The 21,539-nt window shown below is 52.7% G+C and overlaps 1 protein-coding gene across 1 annotated transcript in view; it reads left to right on the plus strand.

Annotated features, from left to right (window-relative positions):
- The first annotated feature begins 408 nt into the window (after positions 1–408).
- Positions 409–21,539, plus strand: part of RAI1 (retinoic acid induced 1) — a 73,467-nt gene continuing 52,336 nt past the window's right edge. The window contains exons 1-2 of the mRNA XM_027656635.1: positions 409–815; positions 11,479–11,590. The gene's annotated coding sequence lies outside the window, so the exon portion shown is untranslated. The remainder of the gene's footprint in view (positions 816–11,478; positions 11,591–21,539) is intronic.

Below are 21,539 nucleotides of genomic sequence, written 5' to 3' on the forward strand. Positions count from 1 at the left end.
TCGGTGACGTCACGGAGGGGCTCCCCGGCCCCCCCGGTCCCGCGGGTGCGGGTGGCCGCGGTGCTCCCAGCTGGTGGTGCCGAAACGCCGAGGGGGGACATGGTGCGTCTCTGATAGCCCCGAGCCCCCCCTGAGCCCTTCTGCTGCAGCTGTGAAATTCCATTTAAATTCCTCTGTGTGTGTGTGTGTGTGTGTGTGTGTGTATTCCCACCCCCGCTGGAAATGTGCAGCTGGAGTAGCACCCTGAGCGTGGTGGTGGGATTCCAATGCAGATGCTGAGCTGCCCGGGGGTCGGCATCCCGAGGGCTCTCCGGCCGGTGGAAGTGTCGGGCTGACGTCGCAGACCTGCTGGAGGTTCTTGCTGATGTCAGAGGGGGATGTTGCTGGGGTGTGTGTTTGTCCCCCACTGCCTTAGACAGTGCGATGCCATCCCTTAGATGTGAGCAGGTTTTGGCTTTGGTGAAAGCTCTTGTGCCCACTGGCCCCTGCCAGCAATCCCCTTGGCTGTGAGCGGTGACCGGGTTGGCTGCCCTCAGGTGACCTCCCAAAGTGATGGTTTGGAAGAACAAACCCAACAGTTGGGGTTTTGCATGGGAGAGTGCTCCTAGGGCCCTGTGCCAGTGGAGGGAGGGCATTGCCGGTGGTGCCAGCACCTTCCAAGAGCTCTTCCAGCTCAGCTCCAGCTGCTCCAGCTCCTGGGCATCTCCGGAGCCTCCTTGGTGGTCCAGAAATGGTTTCCTGCTGAGTGACGGGACTTTGTGGAGTGCTCCTACCCCGCAGCTGCCTTCCCCGGGGTGGCAGCGTGTGTTCCCCAGGTGGGTGAGCAGCGCCGTGGTGGCTCTGTGGATGTGGGTGCTGTCACCTGTGTGTCGGTGGCAGAGGGTTGGGGGACCCACAGGGGGTGAGGCAGAGGTTGGCTGTGCGTGGTGCCTGCTGGTGCTGAGACTGTGTCTCCTGGTGTCTGTCACTGCCTGATGAAAATGGACCTCGAGCTGCTGGGGGATGGAGTCAAGAAGGATGGGAAGAAGCCAAGTGAGATGGAGGAAAGGACATGTTCCCCCCGGGTGCTCTTCCCTCCCCGTTTCCCATGGGATCGAGGTGTGCCTCAAGGCATGGCAAGAGCCATGGTGGTGGGGGGGTCCAGGGGGGGGTCTGTGCACAAGGCTGGGGGCACTGCATCCTGAGCAGCAGCTCTGCAGCCTGGGGCCGGGAGCTGTGTGAAGTTCAAGGCAGGAAGTGAGAAATAAAAAATTAAAAAAAAAAAAAAAAAATACCATAACCGGTAGAAACCGCCGTGGAGATTTAGGGAAGCGGCACGGCTGTGCCGTGGAGCCCAGAAAAAGTGTGCATCCTTGTCTGATGAGGAGCTGCCCGTGCCAGGGACCGCAGACCCACCTCTCCTCTCCCAGCTCTGTCTCCGCTGCAAGCCCCAGGGAACAATTGCATACAGAGTGCTTCGTTTCAGAGCCGCCACAGTCATTTCAGAGACCTTTTAGGCAGGAAAAGTGCTCTGTAGCGTGTAATTTGAAGGCTCTGCTCTGAACCTTCACTGTCGCTCTGCTAAATGATCCTCTGCTCTTCCAAACCTTTGCTGCCTGGAAACCAGCAGCAGTGACCTGGTTCCTGGCCTCACTCAGTCCGAGGTCTCCCTTCAGCTCTGTGCTAAGGTGAGGGGAGTTGCAGGTTGCAAGGAGCAGCCCGAGGTGGTTCTCTGTCTTGCATGGGGCCTCTCACATGTCAAGAGTCCTGGGAGATTTCAGCCAGTCTTAATCATCTCTCGCCTATGCCTGAGCTGCAGAGGTTGTCACAGCTCGCTAAGGATTTTCCAGCCCGGAGGGTCGAACCTTGTGAGGGCTCTGCAGGAAAATCTAGGGACTCCAACTGATTTCCCTCTGAAATGGGGCAGCTGCAGAATTCTTTTCTATAGAGTCCCTCAGGCTTGGCAGCTCACGGCAGGGAAGGACGGTTTGTTCTGCCGTCAGAGAAAATGGCACAACTTTGGTTTAACTGATGGAGCCACTCCACAGCCTCACTGGCAGCACTGGAGCTGAGCCTGGAGATGCCGGACCATCAGTCAGTCAGGGAGTGTGGTATCGCTGGGAGTTTCCTCATCTTTCCTCTCCTGCCCATCCTTGTTAGCTGCCCTAAAACTTTTGTGGGTTGCAGGCACACCTGCAGGAGCAGAGCGAGCTGTGGGTTTCCTCTCGCCGTGGGCGCTGCCTCCCCTGCCAGGTGCAGGCAGGGCTCTGAGTTCCCGGCAGCCAGGGCATGCAGGCAGCTTGGCAGTGAGGCGCAGGAAAAGGGAAAGGATGGGGAGAAGGAAAAACATTTGAATATGAAGGGTTTGGCTGTCACCCGTCAGCCTGGTCCGGTCCCGTGCTGGGTTGGCACCGTGCAGGCACCTGCGTGTCTCCTCTCGCCTCGCATGGCTTCGCTCTGCTTTGGATTCGCTCCTGGTTCCTGCTGAGACAGGAGAGTCCCAGTGATGGTGGATTTCTGCACGTCACCAAATCAGACACACGGCCAGGGCAGGGGGAACCGTCTTGAGTCCATCCTAGCGGCCTGGATCAGCCCTGCCAGGTTTGTATCTGCTCTTAAATCCAGCTGGTGTTGGGGACCCCACCCTCTCCCCAGGCAATTGCTGCCACTCACTAATGACAAGGCTTCTACTTGGCTTCTGCTTGCATCCTATCCCCCGCAGCGGGGCACGAGACACAGGAAAGGCATTTCCCTTTCCCTTCTTCACCTCTCAGAGGGATGCTCTGCAGCTACAGCCCTTCTGAAGAGCAGGCAGGATGCATCCCAGCTGGGGTGGAACAGGCAGACCTGTGTATCGTCCTGCCACCATCCTGTCCCATTGCCTGCTCGGAAACACGCTCAAAATCCACATGCTCAGCATCGCGTGGATTTGGGATTTCAACATTGCGTGGATTTGGGATTTTCCCCAGGAGGGCTGGCATACAGCTGCTTGAGGCCAGCAGCAAGGAAGCTTTCACCAGGTGTGGAGGAAGAGGAGGAAGAGGAGGAGGGAGGCAGGTGCAGGTGCTGGAGAACCGGTGTCACATCCAAGCGCAAAGAGCCGTCTCTGAGCAGCGGTCACCACCTGTGCCCACCAGTTCCAGGCTGGAAAAAACAACACATTCCAGGCAGTCAAGGGCCATCACCAGCTCTGCAAGATGGAGAGTTGCCTTCTGGGGCTGGCAGTCATCCCTGGTCCCCGGTGGGAGGGTGGGATCGCTGTGGGAATGCCTCTTCACCGCGGGAAGGTGGCAGCTTGGTTTTTGCTTCGGTTGCACGGCCTAGTTTTGAGAGCTGGAATATGCTCAAAGCTGGGCTTTCTGAGTTGCTTTTTTTGGTTTTGTTTTGTTTTAAATGACAGCATTTCCCCTTTAAATTTACATCTCTAGCTGGGGAACACAGAGCCTGGTGAGAGAGGGAGTGTGAGACTTTTATAAAAAGAACGAGTCGGGTTTTATTATCCCTTTGAGACGAGCAGGGAAAATCTATACTGAAGGCATGAAATAGCAATAAAAATGGACTTTTTGCCAAAGCAAAATTAATTGAGTGAATCTCAGTCCTCAAGCCTGAGCTCTGAGAGGCTTATGAGTTGGATATGAACCACGCTGCCCCCTTCCAGGCTCTCATCCCCCAAGGAGGGGAGGCAAATCCTCCCTCTGGTCCTTGGTGTGTGATGTGATCAACGCACAGTAGCAGAGGACTCATGCTTGGGATACAGCAAGGCTGAGGTTGCCTCCAGCCCTGGTGATCCCTGGAGCAAGGACCTTCTCCAGGTCCATTGGCTTGGGGATGCTGACGATCATTGCTCTGGCATTTTCATCACTGTGAATCATGGAATCCCATCTGGACTGTGAATTTGGGGGAGTTCAACAAGAGAAGGGAGGAAGACTGGACACAGGCTCCTTGAACCCACTCTAGAATCCAAGAGAGGATCCTGCTGTCTTTCCCTGGCCTGGGCTTGCTCTTATTGACTGTTTTCCTCCCTCATCTGCATCCTGCTCATGACACATTGTGGGGTCTGACTCTCCAAAGTGCTTTCTGGGCAAATCCTTCACAGAAAAGGAAACTCCTCTCCTGGGGTTTGTTCTTCAGGATGTCATGTGCTGTGGCACCAGCTCAGCTCTGCCATTTTTAGGTGGGAGGATGGCAGGAGGAGCTGCTGGACAGAGCAGCAGAGGAAAGATTCTTTTCAGCAGATGGTGCAAAGAGGATGAAGCTGTGTAAACCTCCTGAGTCCACCGGAGAGACGGAGATTAAATAGTGAGAGGGCTGAGAGGCAGCTCCAGGCAGGAGAAGGAAGGAGAAAAAAGGCAAGTGGGGGTGGAAATAGGATTGGAGAGTGGAACTGGGGAGAGAAACTGTTGGTTTGAACAGGCATCCCTCACCCACATGATGTCTCCCCTCCAATTCGGAGGGCCTAGATTCAGTGCCATAAAAATATAGCCCTTTTCAATCCCTTATCTTGCAGGAGCAGAAACAATTGGCCTGCAAAGAAGGAGAAAACAATCTGTTTGACTGACAAACAAAACCACATTTCTGCACAAAAGGAGGAGGAGGAAGAGGCAGCTGTCTGGCTGCTGCTTCGGCTTTTTTCCTTTCCCCTCCCTCTCCTGTCCCCTCGCTGACGGTGTCAGAGCAGAGCTGCTACCCCTGCCAGCAAAACACCCGCCATTCTGACTGGCTGGGTTCAATGTCAGGCTCCTGCAGCAAATGTCATTGTCCTCCCTGCTGTCACCAACCACGGTGGAGATGCACCAGCCCTGCTATGATGCCCTCCTGGGGATGGTGCAGGGAAAGGTGGTACCCTGAGCATCACTGGGGCAGAGCCCTGCTGTCAGGAGAGGTGCCTGCTGGGTGCCAGAGACAGAAAGTGATGCTCAGGAGAGAGAGACCAAGTCCAGCAGCTCATGGCAGCTGAGTGGGGACAGAGGGGACATGGGAGATCCCTCATCAGGGGACCTTGGGGAAGTTCAGACAGGTTGTGGGTGATACTGATATCGCAGCACGTGGGCAGCATCCATTGGAACTCCCAAGTGCTGCAGCTGGAGATGCTGCTGGAGCCTTGTCCTTCTCCAGCTCTGTGCCTTGGTTTCCCTGTCTGCAAGGTCAGCAGAATAACACACAGATGCTGTAAGAGAGCTGGGGCATAGAAAGTTGTTAACCTGGCAAGTTGTTATCCCAACAAGTAGTTATCCCTAAAAATTAATTATGGAAACCACCATACTAGCCAAATTGGTGCTGGGGGGAATCTGTCAGAGAGGAAGGAGCAGAGCCCATAGGATCTCAGCAGTTCTCCATCTCTCTGGAACAAACTCCTCACTTGGAGGCTCTTTTGAAAAAGAAACTGATTTTCCCCATGTGATTCCCTGACCAGGAGCAGCAGCAGTTTCCTGCCTGGAACAGCTTTCCGAGGGGACTCTGCTCTATGGGGACACGTGAAGCAAACACCCACGCTCTGAAAACAGCCAAATGCAATACCCAGTGCCTGAACCTGGAAAAGCAGAGGCTGGAGCAAAACAATCTCTGCAGGGGCTGGTAGTGCACACAGAGGGAACTGAAGTAAATAAAGGGGCACAAGAAGCAAACCCTGAAGCCCCCAGGACACTCTTTTGATGCAGTTGCTGATGACCTACTAGAATCCACTGGAAAGATGATCCTGCAGTGGTGGGTGGTTCACTTTTTCCTTTTTTTATTTTTTAAGGAGCTGTTTCACTTCTCAGCCAAGTAGCAAAATAACACGTAAGAAATCAGAGATTCCAGGTGAGTTAATAACGAATAATGAGTCTCTCAGTTCCTGAGTGGTTCTCTTGTTGCCGCAGTCCAGGCATATAACAGCCTGGCTTTCCTGAGTATTCTCAGCTAGGCTTGTTGAAATGCTGGTATGGATTGATAGAAACATCCTGAATTCAAGGGAATTCAAGAGATCCAGCCTCTGCTTTCTTAGATTGCCGTAACAGAAGCTTTGGGGAATATTTGACGTGAAACATTGGAGGAATTTGGTTTCTTTTTAATTCCTGTACCTGAAATGAAGAATTTTCTGCACTTTTCTTTCCTCTTTTATTTCAAAGGAAGATGAGAGGAACTATCCCTGCACGTGTCAAACTGCGGGCAAGGGAAGATACGAAAGATGACTGGACTACTTTTACAACTTTGGCACTTGACTTTCCTCCCCAGAAGGGGAAGATGCACTGTCAGCCTGTCTTGTGATCAGGCTGTATCCTTTTGTTACCCTGATAAACGTCAGCTGACCAGGCTGGGATGTAAAAAAGCTCCATCTTTACCAGACCACTGTTGCTCTGCCTCACACAGAGTATTTGGGCAGGAAAGGGCCCAGCATCTCCCCACATGAGCACTGCTTGCAGACTTTGCCTGGCCAACCAAGGTCTCCATCTCCTCCTTGCCCTGCCCCCCAGGGTCCTTCAGCATCCTCTCTCCTTTACCTACTTCTGCCCCCACATTCTCCCTGACTTCTCCCTTCAGCTCCTTTCTCCGAGCTGAGCTCCAAGGGCAGAGGTGAGGGTTTGGCCTCTATGCTCAGTGCTGGTAGGTGCAATGCACAGCTTGTGCTGTGATAAAGTAAATCTAACAAAGATGTGGAGTTTGGCTCCTGGGCAAGACAGAGCATTCAGGTTTTAGCAGATTCCTGCTTCTCTGGTCCCACACACTCCAAGTATTGCCATGGGAGCAGCTCTCAGGGTGAAGCCAGAGTTTGGCTTAGCTCAGGGCTTGAGGATATGAGGCAGAGTGGGTTATGCTGAAGCCCTGTCTCTCACTTTCGGACTCTGGAGATGTCTGGATGCTCCCAGTCCCTGGCTGCTGGGACGGTATTTCCCATGGCAGAGCCAGCATTTGGTGAAGCAGCACACATCCATGTTTTTTCCAGAACCTACCTGGAACCTCTTCTTTCCCTGGGCATCTCCCACCCCTTCCACCAGCTGCAATCACACAGTCCAGAAGCTCATCCTCGATGTTACTCTGCTCTCGTGTCTCTTGGGACTTGGCCAGCGTGTGTCAGGGCTACGCGCCTCTTCCTCTCCAGCTGCTCCGCGCTCGGCTGCGTCACCCGGAGCATCCCTTCCTCCTGCCAGGGGTGGCTTTGCACATCCTGTTTCCCGAGTTGCCTTGCCCTGATTTATACTAGGTCACAGGCGTGTGGGTCCCTCACTTGACCGTGGCAGCACAGCCTCTTTGATTAGGTGTATCTCCAAGCATGACTTCCATCTGCCCGTCAGTCGCTATAGCTAATTCCTGCAGCATTTACAGCCATGCAGGGGCCTCGGTCCTATGGAATAGCCACTGATGGTGGCAGGGCTCTGCTAAATGATCTATTCCACACGTTTCACCTCTTTCCTGTTCGCAAACTGTTGGCGATTTTTTTGTAGTTGCATTAAGTATTCCGAGTGGCTGCGATTTCCCCCATCGTATTCATTATTCAAAATTGTTCTCCAGATAATTTCTGCAAATAATTCGCAGTCTTCGCTCTTTTGTGAATACTCGGTCTCAAGAATGAGAGTCGTTTTAATTGGGATCTCACATCACATGATGGGTTTTGGCTTCCCGATTGGGCAGGCTTAATTTTTAGGCTTGAGGTTTGGGGAGGGAAACTTGCAATTAAGAATTTGAAATTCACTTTCTTCCAATATCTTTAGTTGACGCTTAACATTAACAGTCTGTCTTGCTTTTTTTTTTTTTTTTTTTCCCTTCCTGGCCAAAAATCCCTGTCGGTAACTTGTTGGCAAGAAACACTTGGAGAATATAAACAAAAAGGTGGCACCAAAACAGCTAAATTTAACATATCTGAAAACTGGAGTGATGATTCACAGTGGTTTGTTGTGTATTATTCACCTCACTCTGGTAAAAATAATGATGAAAATAATTTAGAAACATAAAAAGTCACATAGCAAGGGGACATTTATAGCACTTGGTTTCATAAAATCTTCCCGTCAGCGGTTCTCTGTGCCTGAGAAACATCCTGTGGGCTGGCTGGTGTGTTGTACCCTGGCCCCTGATGCTCCAGGCCTGGGCTGGGGCTGCTGCTGGCTCAGTAGAGGGAAGGAAAGTTCAACCATCCTGGCACCTCATTGTAGGAGCAGGTGTCACACCTCATACTGCCTTGATCCGCACCCTCAGCAGGAAAGACTCCAGTTGCCTCATGCAGAGCTCGACTCCAGGCAGAGGGTGACCGTAAGTGACTTGCCCAAGGTCACACTCCAGCTCCCTGGTTCAGCTGGAAATAGCTCCAAGGTCTTCTGATCCCCCCAGCAGCCCCCTCGCTGCCAGGCGAGACGGAAAGGTGCAGAGTTCACATGTCTTCTCTAACCGACAGCCTGGCTCCTGCCACCTCACCTAAAACCCCCTTGGCTCTATTTTCTGCCCCTCACCCTTGGGCTGAGTCAATACAGCCCCCTCTCAGCCCCCCCTTAATAACACGGGCTCCCGTGGCATATTTATGCCTCCAAAGTGGAGCGCTGCGCCGGCGTTCCCGTTCGTGCGGCACCCGCACAGCCCGGCTGCTTGCTTCCACCAGCTGCTGCTGCCGATTTCCCTTAAAAATAAAACCCCTCTAAAGGTACAGCAGGGACACCTTAAATGCAGAGCTGTGGCGTGCAGTTAATCATATCCTCTTAACGGGTTTATTCGCTCATTAAATATTTAAGACTCGTTTCTCTTTATCAATAGTGTGGAGGCGTGCAGGCCCCGGTGCAAAGATTTATGCACACAATAGGATCGGTGCATTTAGATTTGTTTGAAGGGATCTGAGAGCCATTTAAAACTCGACCGAGGGGGACGGCTTCTGCTGCCGCTGTTTTCCTCTGGTGAGGTTTCTGCCTCCTCACTGTGGCTGGGAGGTGGCAGGAGGGGAGGTCGGGGGGTGTGGGCTGAGGGCTGCCTCTGGTACCCCCATACTTGCTTTTGAAATAGCTGTGCCCCCTTTTTGAGGGATGCTGAGGTCTTGGAGGGGATGTATCTGGCTTGAGCGTCTACTAGTGATGAGGATGGTCTGTGTGTGGAGGCAGTACCTGGTGCTGGGAGCGTGTTTGTGGAAGTGGTATTTTGATCCCTGTTTCCCATTGCTGTCTGTGTGAAGAGCTTTGCCGTTGCGGCTCAGATGTGAATTCCAGCTCGTCTGGCGCCGTTCGGGAGCCGTCATGCAGGTGCAACATCTGTTGTTCTTCTGTTATTACCTGGGCTCTGCTCTTCATGCAGGTGTAAGAGCAGTGGTGGCCTTTTCAGTTCAGAGGATAGGGAGGGACAAAACCTACACCATCATCCTGGCTCTTCCTCCCCATCATCTGCCCCCCTGCCCACTGCAGCTCACCAGCCTGGATCTCCATCCTGAGCATCTTCATCCAGCACCCACCATCTCCAGCCTGCACCCATGCCTGGTCCCCAGTCCCTACGTGGGTCTCCGTGGCTTCCAGCTGCTGCCAGATGTCACTCACCCTGGGTGCATGGAGGTGATTCCTCCTGCCTGTGTGCTCCCCACTGATGTGTGTGTGCCTGTTCCTTGAGCTCCAAGGGCTGTGGGTTGTGATGTGAGGTGTCAGACAGGGCCAGGGGCCTCACTGTGTGTCCAGTGCAGTTGCACTGTGGGACCTGTACCCCTCCTTCCATGGAGCGTGTTGCTGGAGCTTGTAGGGACAGCAGGTCCTGGCATGCAGGACTCTATCTCCATCTCAGCAGCCTCTGCTTAGACTGGGAGGGAACATCTCATGCCAAGACCTGTCCTCCCCAGGCTGCAGCTCAGAGTCAGAGATGGCAGCAGCTGACGCCCATTTTTTTTCGCCCCCCGTGGCATCCTGGCAGGTTCTTCCCGCAGCTTTGCATGCAGCCAGACATGCCTGTTCCAAAAACTCCTCTCCAGGAGGTGCCGGGGGTGGATAGGAAGGGTGAGTAGCTGCAGTGGCAATGGGTAGAGCTGGCAGCTCCCTCCCGAGGGTGTGAGAAATACCCCAGCTGGATTATTGACAGCCCAGAGCATGGGAAGTGCGTGCATGCGTCAGATATTTACCCAAACCTCTCCTGCTTTGCAATGTGCCCACGAAAAAAAGGATCTGACAGCAATAAAACTGTCGGGCGACTGCTGCTGCTTTTTTTTTAAAGTTCTATGATAGCTTCTCCCCCCCTTTTTTTTAATAGCTAATGCATCTGTCACTACTTTCCTAATGAGCTTTCCGAAAAGGGCCTTGGGGACCTCTACCTCTCCATGTGGGCTTGGATCGGAGCATACTCAGGGGAGGCAGAGAGGATTCAGCTCCCTCTTTCACCCCCATCCCCTCCCCAAACTCCTCTCCGAGGGCAGGTTGTCCAGAGGGAGGGGAAGGCAGCAATATCTCAGCACTCGGCGAGCTGGCGTTCACCCCCTGCAATCACAGCCAATAATGACAAAAAGACGGGGCTGCTGCCAGAGATAGAGAGCTGAGCTCCAAGCGTTACAGCAATGTCACAGCCTTGGGACTGCTGCTGGCTGCTACTGGAAAGAAATTTCCTCACAACAGGCAGAGTTATAGGAAGGAGCCATTGATTGCATTAAAAAACACCCTCCCCACCTCTTTTTTTTTGGCATGGATTTTCAAGGCTGCTTTTTTTTTTTTTTCCTCTCCCCCCCCTTTCTCTCTCCATTTGCCATTGAAGTTGCGTTCAATAAAACCCATCGCCCGAGAGCGTCTGTTCGCATGTTCTCAGCAGTACAATGGGCAGAGGACTGCAGTGTGCAGAGCCCCAGCCAGCCTCTGCAGACAATGAGGGGCTGGCAGCGGGGCAGGGGGGGGCTTCTAGTTTATTTTATTTCATTTTTCCCCCACCTGCCAGCCCCCACTACTAATTGTAATCACAAAAGGCAAATGGGAAGGGACTGGGGGAGCAAGGCTGTGGTTCACTGGGGTCATGGTCTCCATCAGTCATTCTCCCAGCCTGTTGCTGGGTAAAAGCTCGGCTCCTTGGTTTATCAAAATGACTGTGCAGTAAAAGCCTCTTTGCCCAAACCTCCACCCCCCCAAAAAAGCTGTTTCAACTGACTCAAAAAGCCTGAGTTTCCCATTATCATCCATGGGAGACTTTCTGTTGACTTCCCTATGCACAGAAGGGAAAACAGAGGGTTTGGTGATTCAGGCACAAACCTGGGATCTCTTCCTTTCGCTGATGCTGTTGGCAAATCCTTTAGGATTTAGCCCAAATCATCCAGGGACCAAATGCTGCCATCTCTGTGCCACCGATAGGGCACAAGGGGATGCACCACTTGGCAGGAGTGAATCCCTAATTGTGCTGTGCCAGAGTGCCCCTCAGCTGTGAGATGTAACAGTTGCTCACCCTACGTTGTGTGATGGTGGAGAAGCTAATAGCTAATAATGCCAGGGAGATGCTTCCAGATCTCTAGATAAAAGGTGCTCAAGGAGGGAGAATTATTATCAACATGGGCCAAAGAGCTACAGGGGATTCGAAATCTGTTTGTGTTTGTAGGATGTAACCACTAAGGAGGGAGAGACTGGGACAATGGAGCATGCACAGCACTAATGGAATGAGCGTAGGAAAAAGGATATCTCTGGAGACCCTTAGAAACCATTTCCCAGTGGTAAGATCTACTTGGGTTGTTTGTTCTTCTTCCCAGATGAGAGCTGCAGTCGTGGACGCTTTTATCACTTATGAGCTGGACTAGATGGAGGCTGGAGAGTGTATTGTACTGGCAAGCCCGCCTGGCTTTCCAGTGGGTGGGTACAGATTTGTCCAGTCTCAGCTTCCATTTCTGGCTTTCAGAGCTGTGTTTTATAAAAGAGGAACCTTGACTGGGCATTTCAGACCTGTTTTTCAAGCTTACAGGGTGCAGGTTTGGCCTCTGGTAGAGGTGCAAGGGAATGACTTGGGCACCTTGAGGGTGCGGTGGAAGGGCTGTTCAGGGTGAGCTCGTCCTGTCCCAGCTTGGGATGGAGCCTTAGGATATGGATTGGGCTGAGGTGTGGATTTAGAACAGCTCCATGGTAGCATCTGGTGGTTCCTTACAGCCATTTCACTCAGAGATTCCCTTTTTCCAGCTGATTCACTCGTTTCTTGATGAGGTGACAGTAACGCTCGCTCAGGCTCCACATACTAACACACCGAGGTCCAGGCTGGAGGCTCCTAACAGGCTCTGAGCCTGGTGGGGCCAGGGACTGTACAAACACAGGTTGTCCCGTGAGATTAAAACCAAGCTAGGCAAGCTGCTGTTTGTTGTCTGTGGTCTGGCAGTGCTGAGAGACCTGTACATTGCTGTGCAGAGCATTGGGCAGGCAGGTAGGACACAGTCAGCATCCATCCTGGCTCCCCTGGAGCGTACATCCTGCTTGCCCACAGATCCTCACTTCCATCCTGCTCCAAAATCACATCGCCTTTCCTTTGCGCCCTGAGACAGCCCCATTTTGTGCTCAGGGGAGCTGCAGCCTCTCTCACTGGAGACCTGCAGCACACCATGCTCTTTTTTTCCCTCTCCTGTCCTTTTTTTTTTTTTTTTTTCCTCCTCTCTCCTGGACACTTTACTTAGGTTCTTTCTTCCCTCTCATTTTCTCTACCATCAAATGAAAGCCATTCAGACCAAAACGGTTCAGTCTGCTCTTTGTGTCTGGAAAACAGAACACCAAAGACAGCTGGACCTACCCGAGATGGCCACGGCCGTGGCAACAGTGGCTCTTTGTTAGCGCTGTTGTCTCTGCCCCTATCTCCAGTGTCTGGGGCCCTGTCTCTTTAAAGCTTTAGTGTGCTGTGTCAAAGCCAACAGAGAGTTCAGCTTATTAATGGATTCGCTAGGTTAATATCCCAACAGTTTGGTGTGGTGGGTTTTTTTTTCCCTTTCCACCAGCATAATTTAGAAAGAGGGGGAGGGGGAGAGAAAGATAACCCAGTCCCATTTCTGGGGAGGAGGGCACGGCATGGCTCATTGCTTTGGAGAAATGGAGCTGGAATGGTTGGTCGGGGCCACGAGAAGGTGGTGGCCCAGCCCTTCGCCTTCCTGTCTGTATGTACATCTCTCTCTATCTCCTTCTCCTGCGGGGTTCCCTGCATCAAAGCTTCTTCCAGTTCTTATGCTAATGAGGTGCATTAATGCTTAATGACTGTGAACAGGCTTGTTTAATTGCACCTATCTGAGCAGGAGGCACGTTGCTGTATAAGAGGGAACGACCATGTAAGCAGCTGCATGCCCTCCTGGACAGTCTTAATTACATGTAAAACTGATGTGATCTAAACCACCAGGCTGGTGATTAGTTTAGTGAGGCAGGTGGTACTTTGCAATTCAGTGCCTCAGAAACTCTAGAGCAAGTGAGATCAGATTCTTTCGTAGGCTATGGAGGATAAGGCAAGCCCTGATCATCCTTGAATTTGATGTTGGGTGGGGACAAGCACGGCATAGTAGATTAATTTAATTAATTTATTGCAGTTAGTTTGCAAAGACATTATCCGCCAGCGTCTGTGCAGAATACTGAGCAGTCCCATTAATGCAATGCTATTTTGCCTGTAAATCCTCTCCCCCCTCCCCTTACAGGAGGAATGAGCTGCGATGGTCTCAGCTTTCTGCAGCGTTATCTCGCGCTGGTTGAATACGACTGATTGTCTGAACTACAAAGGGGCCCGGCTAATGCAAAGCCATCCCTATTGGCACCAGACCTAGATTAATGACTCTGCATGCATTGACTTGGCTCCAAACTGGATTTCCCTAAAGCAGCTCGCTGCTGTCTGCACTCCCGTATCCTCTAACCGGGCTGGGATTGTTGGGCTGGCGAGAGCCGCGGATCTGGGAGCACCTCCAAGTGGGAAGGCTGTGGATTAGGGGTGCGCAGGTATGAAGGTACCTGTTATCGCCAGCCATCTGCTGCTCATTACCCAACCTCGCCTCTTGTGGTTATTTGTTTTGCTTTTATTCACCGGAGGGGGGATTTTTTTCAAAAACAAAACAACTTTTTTTCATAAATGGCTTTGGGCAGGGAAGCAAACCCAATCCAGCAGGATTTTGGGGTCGGCTGTGCTCCCAGGATAGGTATCTCCTGACTGGGTGAATGCTCAGCCTTTCCCCGTCCCCACACCAGGCTCTTCCCCTCGGCTCCTCTCCCTTGGGCACTTCCTCCTCGTTGCTGTCCCATGAACTCTCTGATCTCCCCTCTCCCTGCCCACCCGGGCCCCAGCCAAAGCTCTTCCTGACGTTACTCCCACAACAACCACTTCCTTCCCGTCCCGGCAGCCCCCAGCTCCGCAACCGTCCCTGCCCGGCCCCTCACTATCTCCCTGAGACCCCTCTCCTGCTCCTGCACTTCCAGCCACCGCTGTTTATTTTGTAAAAGGGCTCAGAGGCTCTTTCTCCTGGAGTGAATCCCATGGCCGCAGGGCTGCCTGCGCGGGGGGGTCACTCAGCGTCTCACTTCCACCATGAGAGCCTTCTGCTGGTGTCCACAATACCCACGGGGTTTTAGGATCAGAAACCCACCACCTGGGGCATGTTATAGCCAACACACCAGGACCAGCTCCCCAGAGCAAAGCATCCCCCCAAGCCTGACGTGCTTCAGGCTCAGCAGGGAGGGACGGCCTGGCCATGGCAGCCGCCTGTGTGTGGTGGGAAGGTGGCAGGGCAGGAGCTGGGGAATAGGCAGAGGAGGTGTGTGGTGGGGGATGAGAGTGCTGTGGTGTTTTCCATGGTGTTTTCCATGGTGTCTTCCTCCCAGTCAGCATGTTTGCTGGGAGGAGAACGCACGTGGCCATGGCAGGGGCAGCAGCTGAGGACAGGGGCTGGCAGGAGGAGACACAGTGACCCTGAGGGGAGAACAGGGACCTGCCTGGTTTTGAGTGGGAGCTCTCCCTCCATGGGAGCAAACCCCACTCTGAGGGGCTGCAGCTGCCTGTCTCCCTGTGGGGAAGAACAGCAGCTCCTCTGCCACCTGCCTTCCCCTCGCACACCCCACCATGGCTGTTCCCCTCCTCGTCCCACCAAGGCACATTTTGCTGCACCAACACTTGGCCTTGCAGTGGCTCTGAGGCAGACTTTGGGTGGAAAAGCAGACTTTCCTCTCAGAGGAGCCACCCTAAGTGCAACCCTGTGGTGGTGGCACGAAGACAGCCCCTGAGCATCGTGGCATTGCTGCTCCCAGGGACCACCCGAGACCTTGCTGCGGTGGCAGTGTCATGGCCACCCACAGTGCCACCACTTTGAGTAGGACAAGCACCCCGAGACACCCCACCACTGTGAAATCAGTTTTGCTCTCCTGAAGAGAGATGCTGTGAAATCAGTGCCATGTCAGGGTGCATCCCCTGGGGGGGGCTCAGCCCTGCCTTGTGTGCGGGTGAAACACCCTCGCACTGAACCCCCAGCCTGAGCAAAACCTTTTTTTAGCACTCCCCTATTTGCCAAGCATACTTCCTTTCTTTTGATTCTTACCACCTACATACAGTCTGACTGCAACAGCAAAAAAAAAAGGGGGGGGGGAAGAATTGCAACATTCAGTCGAAGGCTTTTCTGTCTAATGACGTTAAATTTATTAACCAAAACTCCAGCTGCACCAGGCTGGGATCTAATAATATTCAGGCTATGGAGACATCAAGTAGAAAGGAGCTTAAAGCCCTTTTTATTTCACAGTAAAACTGTCAGTAAATAACTGGATTGTCTTGAGACTGAGAAAATGGGGATTTATCTTCCTGAACATGAAAAGTGTGCTTATTTTTTTTTATCAGCTTCAAAAAGCCCCAGCAACCTTGATTTTCCTTCCACACCGTTCTCAGCAGCTCTGCCAAGCCCCAAAACCACACAAATCAAGAGACAGGCTCTAAAGATATTTTTAATTAAATTAATTCCTTTTCCTTCCTTCCCCATTTCTCCCTTGTCCCCTCCTCCATCCTCTCTTTCTCTCTCCCTGTGTCCCCAGCTAATGACTTCTAAGCACTGTGACATTTCAGCACTGGCTGTCACTAACACCACACCTCCGTGCTGGTTATAAATTGGGCACAGAGACATAAAATTCCCTGCAGAAGGTCCCCGTTTGATGATATTCTCCGAGGTAAATCTCCAATAGCTCCCTGTTTTCTTTAATAACGCTAATAGGCATAGATTAATTAAACTGTTATATTACTTCCTTCTTTCTACCAGCACCAGTTAGAAATCTTATTACCTGCTCCTCTCTGCTTGCCTTTTCCCCAAGGTGGTTATATTCCAACCAGTTACCAAGGTTTCTCAGAGCCTGTAGCACAAGGTGAAACAGCAGACAGCGTCTCCATGAGGCTGGATCCTGCTCCCAGCCCTTGGCTCCCAAACCCCACCGACCTCGGCAGAGCCCGGGTGGGTGTAAGCGGGGTCAGGATTAAGCCTGGTTTGTCTGAAGAGGTTCTGTCTTGAAAGCAACAGCAGGGCTATTGTTGAGTCTGGATGCCCACTCTAAAAGGGACCACAGCTGTAGGAAAGGGAATTGTATACATCCATCAACTCCTCCAGGGCCTCAGGATGTATTAGTTAAGATTGCGGGATAGCATGTCTCGGCTCCACTGAAGGGCTCCTTTGAATGACATGTTGGATATACTGTTGCACATCTGGCCGCTGTATTATTGAATTGCTCCTACGGTTGCATTTTCCAGACCGCGGGAATGTGTTGGTTCAGGAGTTGGGGGGGGGGAAGGATGAAGGGGACAACATGTGGGAAAATTAGAGGGATGCATCCCGCGGGGTGGGGTGGGTTTGGATGGAGCCGCGTGGTGGAGGCGGGGAGGGGAGGGGGGGAAGCGAGGCAATGCTTTCACACAAAATGCCGTGTTGCCATTTGAAATCCACTCCAGAGCTTCCTGCTCTAATTAAATTTGTCACCATCGTTACTATAATGCCTGCCATTCCTCCGGTGCTTTTTGTTCTCAGGGATCCCAAAACATGACAGAGGCAAGGGCAGATCCTCTGCGTTTCCTCTGCGGGAGCTTTTTCAGAGCAAAACAGGGAAAATACAGTTGTAGGAGCTGCTTTGGGGCAGGAGCACAGCCACTCCTGCTCGGGGAACACTGAGGCTGGGGAAATCTGCGCAGCTCTTGATGGTCTTTTCCAACCTTAATGATCCTATAAGGTGTCTCCTGGGACTGCTAATTTGCAGGCGCTTGGGTGAGCACCCTGGGAAGGCCTTTTGAAGCAAAGAGCCCTTCTTGGGCTTTCACTTGGCTCATCCTACTCTCGGCCCCTCTGGACCTGCAGAGAGCCCAATGTCCCTGAGCCACCTCTGCTCTTGGCACTGCATATGCCCGCTGGCCACTGCCAGCCTGCCAAGAGATGCCCCATATGGCTGCTCCATGCCGCTCTGGGGCAGGAGGAATTCACTAATTACTCACAGCTCTTAATATGGCCCCTGAACGCTGCCAGAGTGGCGTGAAGGGCTCAGAGCAGGAGACACAACCTGCTCCATCGTGTCTTCTGTGTCAGCTTGCAGCGAACTGAATGCAAAAAGGCTGTCTGAGCTGCAAACAGCAGAGCCCTTGGAAATTTAAAGGTGCAGAGCACAGAAAACAAAGGCGTTTGTGCTGCTGAATATTCATCCTGGCGTCTGATCCTGCCAGGAGCGAAGCCCGCACAGCTCCCCTGAAAGCTGATGGGAGGGAACCTTGGTCTCAACCTCATCTTGGGCTCCAGCCCAAATCTGAGGGGGGAGAGCAAATTAGTCCTTAATGCACATATATCTTAGACTAAAACCTGATAAGGGAACTCTCCTATGTTAATTTACCTGAGTTATTTACTATACTGATTGCTGAAGGTACTCTGATTAGCGCATGAAATATTTCTATACCTTCGGTCTGATTAACCCATATCTGCAAAATAAATATTTGTCTCATTATAGTTATGCGATCGTGCAATCAAAGACCCCATCATAATGGGAAAGGGAGAAGTATCCATGTGGAAAAGGCAGGGAATGGCGACACAGAACAAGCAGGTTGGAGAGCGGGGAGATGAAAAGCAGGGGCATGCCTGGAGGGGGAGGCTCAGTGGTCCCAGCCTCTGGCTGGAGGGGAGTTGAAATGCCGGGGAGGGCACGATTCTCCTCCGGTTTCACCGGTGCTAATTGGGACTAATTCCGTTTGACTCAGCAGCGTTGCGCCAGTCCCAGCGAGAGGAGGGTCAGACCTTGGGAATCACAGGGGTGAGTCCCAGCAGGCTCCCAGCCTCCGGCTTTTTTGAAACAGAAGCAGGGAGTTCCCGGCAGCGCGGTGCGTGTGCCAGTCTCCCAGACGAGCTCTTAAAATAGCCCAGCGCACCAGGCTGTGGCACCGGGGGAGAGCGCGGAGGATGAAGTGTTCAGTCTTCCTGGCCCAGATCCGGGGAGAGGGGGGTTGGCAGCTCCCTGCCCAAGGCGAAGGTGGCTTAAAGTGCGATTTGGGGACACGGGCAGCTGTCACCCCACAACCAGGTGGCAGGGAGCAGAGGAGTCATCAGCTGGCAATGCCGGCACCACGGAGCATGCTGGACATCCTCCCTCAGCAAGGGGAGCTGTAAGTCATCTGGAGGAGAGGATCCCCCCTCTGCTGTTACAGGGCTGTTTTGCATATGCTCCGTGAGGAAAAGAGAGGAGTTTTATTGTGGCTGTACAGAAGAGCTAAGTCAAGAGGCTGCTTTATGGCTGGCGGATCCCAGCGTGGAGAGCCAGGCGTCCCAGATGCAGCATATAGCAAAGCCTGGCAGCGTCGTGGAGCACTGCTGCAGCACTGCTCAGAGAAAGAGCTGAAGTCATTTTTCTTCTAAGGGCAGGGGGTAGTGGGGAGGAAATATGAAGGCAGCCCTGTTGCTAAGGAAATCTGCTCTTTGTACGGTTGTACATTTAGGTAATGCTAATGAAAGGCCATATAGTAGTGAGGTGCGGATGTCAGCACTGTGCACTCTTGGATATTTGATTAGCATTTCTTTGACTTTGCCTCCTCTAACAGAAATACCTGAGTACATGGACATTAGGAAAACAAAATCCCCCCCCTTCTCCTCTGCCAACAGCCCAACGTTACGCAGAGAAAGGAAAAGCCAAAATAAGACACTCCATAATGAATATGTGTTTTTTTCCCCCCTGCACACACCCTGGAGAGGATGAGAGCAAACATGTGATGAGAACAGAAATAGTCACATCACTTAATGCATTGCTGGACGGGACCCAGCCAGCACAGCGATGAACCTGGCGTGAGACCCGAGAGCAGCAAACCATCATAGCATCCCATTTAATGGCTGATGGCCCACAGATGTTTTAAACCTCGAGACTGCATCTCTCAGAGGTTTCCCTTTCGACTCAAGCATCAGCGGGCAGCTTTTGGAAGTAGAGGCTGTGGATGCTCTATCCGGGGACCCAGCACATCTGCGGATTAGATGGTGTGTGTGTATGTGTGTGGCATCTGAGCCCGGATCCGGTGATCTGGCTTAGGAAGCGGGAGAGTACCCTCACTGCTGCTACAGAGCACCGTGTCCTGCTCTTGAGCATCACTGGAAGAATGAGTCAGCCTTTTTCCTTCACACGGGGGTCGAGTGGCTGCCCCTGTCTGAGTGTCACTAATAAAAGCACCCAGAAATGGAAGGGCTCTGTGCTTGCATGGCGTGCTTGTGACAGTCTTAAAGACCAGCTGCTCTGCGTGAGACTTCCAGAGAGTGAGAGCGTTTGAATGAAGCCCTTATATCTCTCTCTTTTTCTTTTTCCCTTTTTTTTCTTGCCACACAGTGCAGCGTGGGCTCTGTTCCTCCTCGCCTTTTGCTCTTGCTCCCTGGGGCAGCCCGCTGTGTCTCAGAGGCATGAGGAGTGAGTCCTCCCGGGAGTCCTCCAGCTCGTGTGAGGAATGGCCCCTCGGGGGCTAAATCCAGCAGTGGGGCCCCGAGGTGGCAGAGACGTCTGTGAGCGTCTCTCCTCAATGACAGCAGCGCCTGGGACAGAGATTTTGGAGGTTTGCACGCCTTCACTCCCTCCCTGCCAGCACCTGCCCCTCCCTCTTGCCGTTGTGCAACATCCCAAGGGCAATTACAGCAATGCTTACGTGGAGGAGTGATATTGGGAAAGTATTTAGTCATTTTAACTGTTCTGCTGGCGGCTCCCCTCCCTTAAGGTGGTTCCTATTTCTTCTCCCTCTCCCAGCATTTCGTGGCAACTCCGTGGCCCAGCGACCCTTCTTGGTGCGTCCTTGGCTGCAGAGGGCTCCTCTTGGCGAGGGGGAGCACACACTCCCACGGAAGAGCCACATTCCTGTCGGATAACACTTTTCCTTTCCTTTCCCCATCCCTCACGTGCTTATTACAGTGATTTTAAAGCTTCCGCCCCTGTACAGCAATGGGGGGGGGGGATGTTTTTGAAAGCAAAAGTAAGAGGCAGGAGGAGGCAGAGCTTCTCCTGCTCTCAGAGGCTTCTGGACGCTTCTCTGTCTCCATCCCTGGAGTGATTTTCCCCGGGCCCAGTGTAAACAAGGCAATCCGTTACGGCAGTTTGAGCGTTACTCCACAAACACGCCGCTGGTCCCTGCCCCCACCGCAGGCTCCCTCTGCTCCTGCTCTTCCTGCTGCTGTGCCGTGAGCCTTGGCTTGGCACAGGGGTTATCGGATGCTCGACCACATGTGGGAGTGACCTCCGAGCATTGGAGGGTGAGGAAAACTCCCGCGGGAACTGGAGTTGAGCCTTCGCAGCCCCATCACTCGCTGCGCTCAGCCCGGCTTGGAGGGTCGGTTGCAAAACTGGGGAGCATTCAGGGAAGTTTCAGAACACTGATGCACTCCCAAGGAAACACGTGGAAGAGTCCTGGGTATTGTTTATCCTAAAAAGATGGTGAAAAGAAGAGGCTGCAGTGAAAGAAGATAAGCTCACGTGCACACAAGAGCAACACTAGAAAATACATGATTAAGGTTACAAAGTCAGGCATGGAGCGTGTAAGAAATCCTGGAATTAAGGACACCTGAGCTGCTTATGGCCACGGAATGCCATGCATTCATTAGGGCACAGTCTTAATTCTATGGTTGCAAGGTGTTCCTTCCGCAGGGGCTTTGCCTCAGGAAGTATGAGATGGATGGAATTTGGTTGAAAGCAGCTCAGTGTCCAGTTTGTGACACTATTCTGTCTGCAACCCCAGTGCCTCGTTCGCTGTGCATTGTGCAACTCCTGCTTGGAGGGAGAAATTTTTCCTCCTGAACTATCCCAAAATGCTAAGCCTGCTCTTGCCTCTGGCTTTCCCTTCCTTCCCTCTGTCCCACCCCGTGCTGCTCAGTGGCTGGCAGGGGTGAATAATAGGACTCCCCCAGCAATAACCCTTTTGGGGAGGGCTGCCTTTGCCCTGGGACCCCGGAGCAGGAGGGAATACACTCTGCAGCTCCAGGAGGGCTGGTGCAAGTGCAGCCCACATGCTTCACACTGCCAGCATTTGATTTTCCATCTGTTTTTTGTTTTGGTTCAGTTAAAGGCAGAGAGGAGAGGTGGGTTTTGGTGTGAACCTCCTGTCTGTCTGCATGGGGTGGGTGGGACAAAGGCAGCTTAGTGTGGAAAGCCCCAGAAGCACCCCAAGGAGTGGGCTGGGGGACTTAGAAGACATCGTTTCTCCTG

This window comes from Corapipo altera, unplaced genomic scaffold (genome assembly GCF_003945725.1).
Source record: "Corapipo altera isolate COAL_440 unplaced genomic scaffold, ASM394572v1 104, whole genome shotgun sequence".
Lineage (NCBI taxonomy): Eukaryota > Metazoa > Chordata > Aves > Passeriformes > Pipridae > Corapipo > Corapipo altera.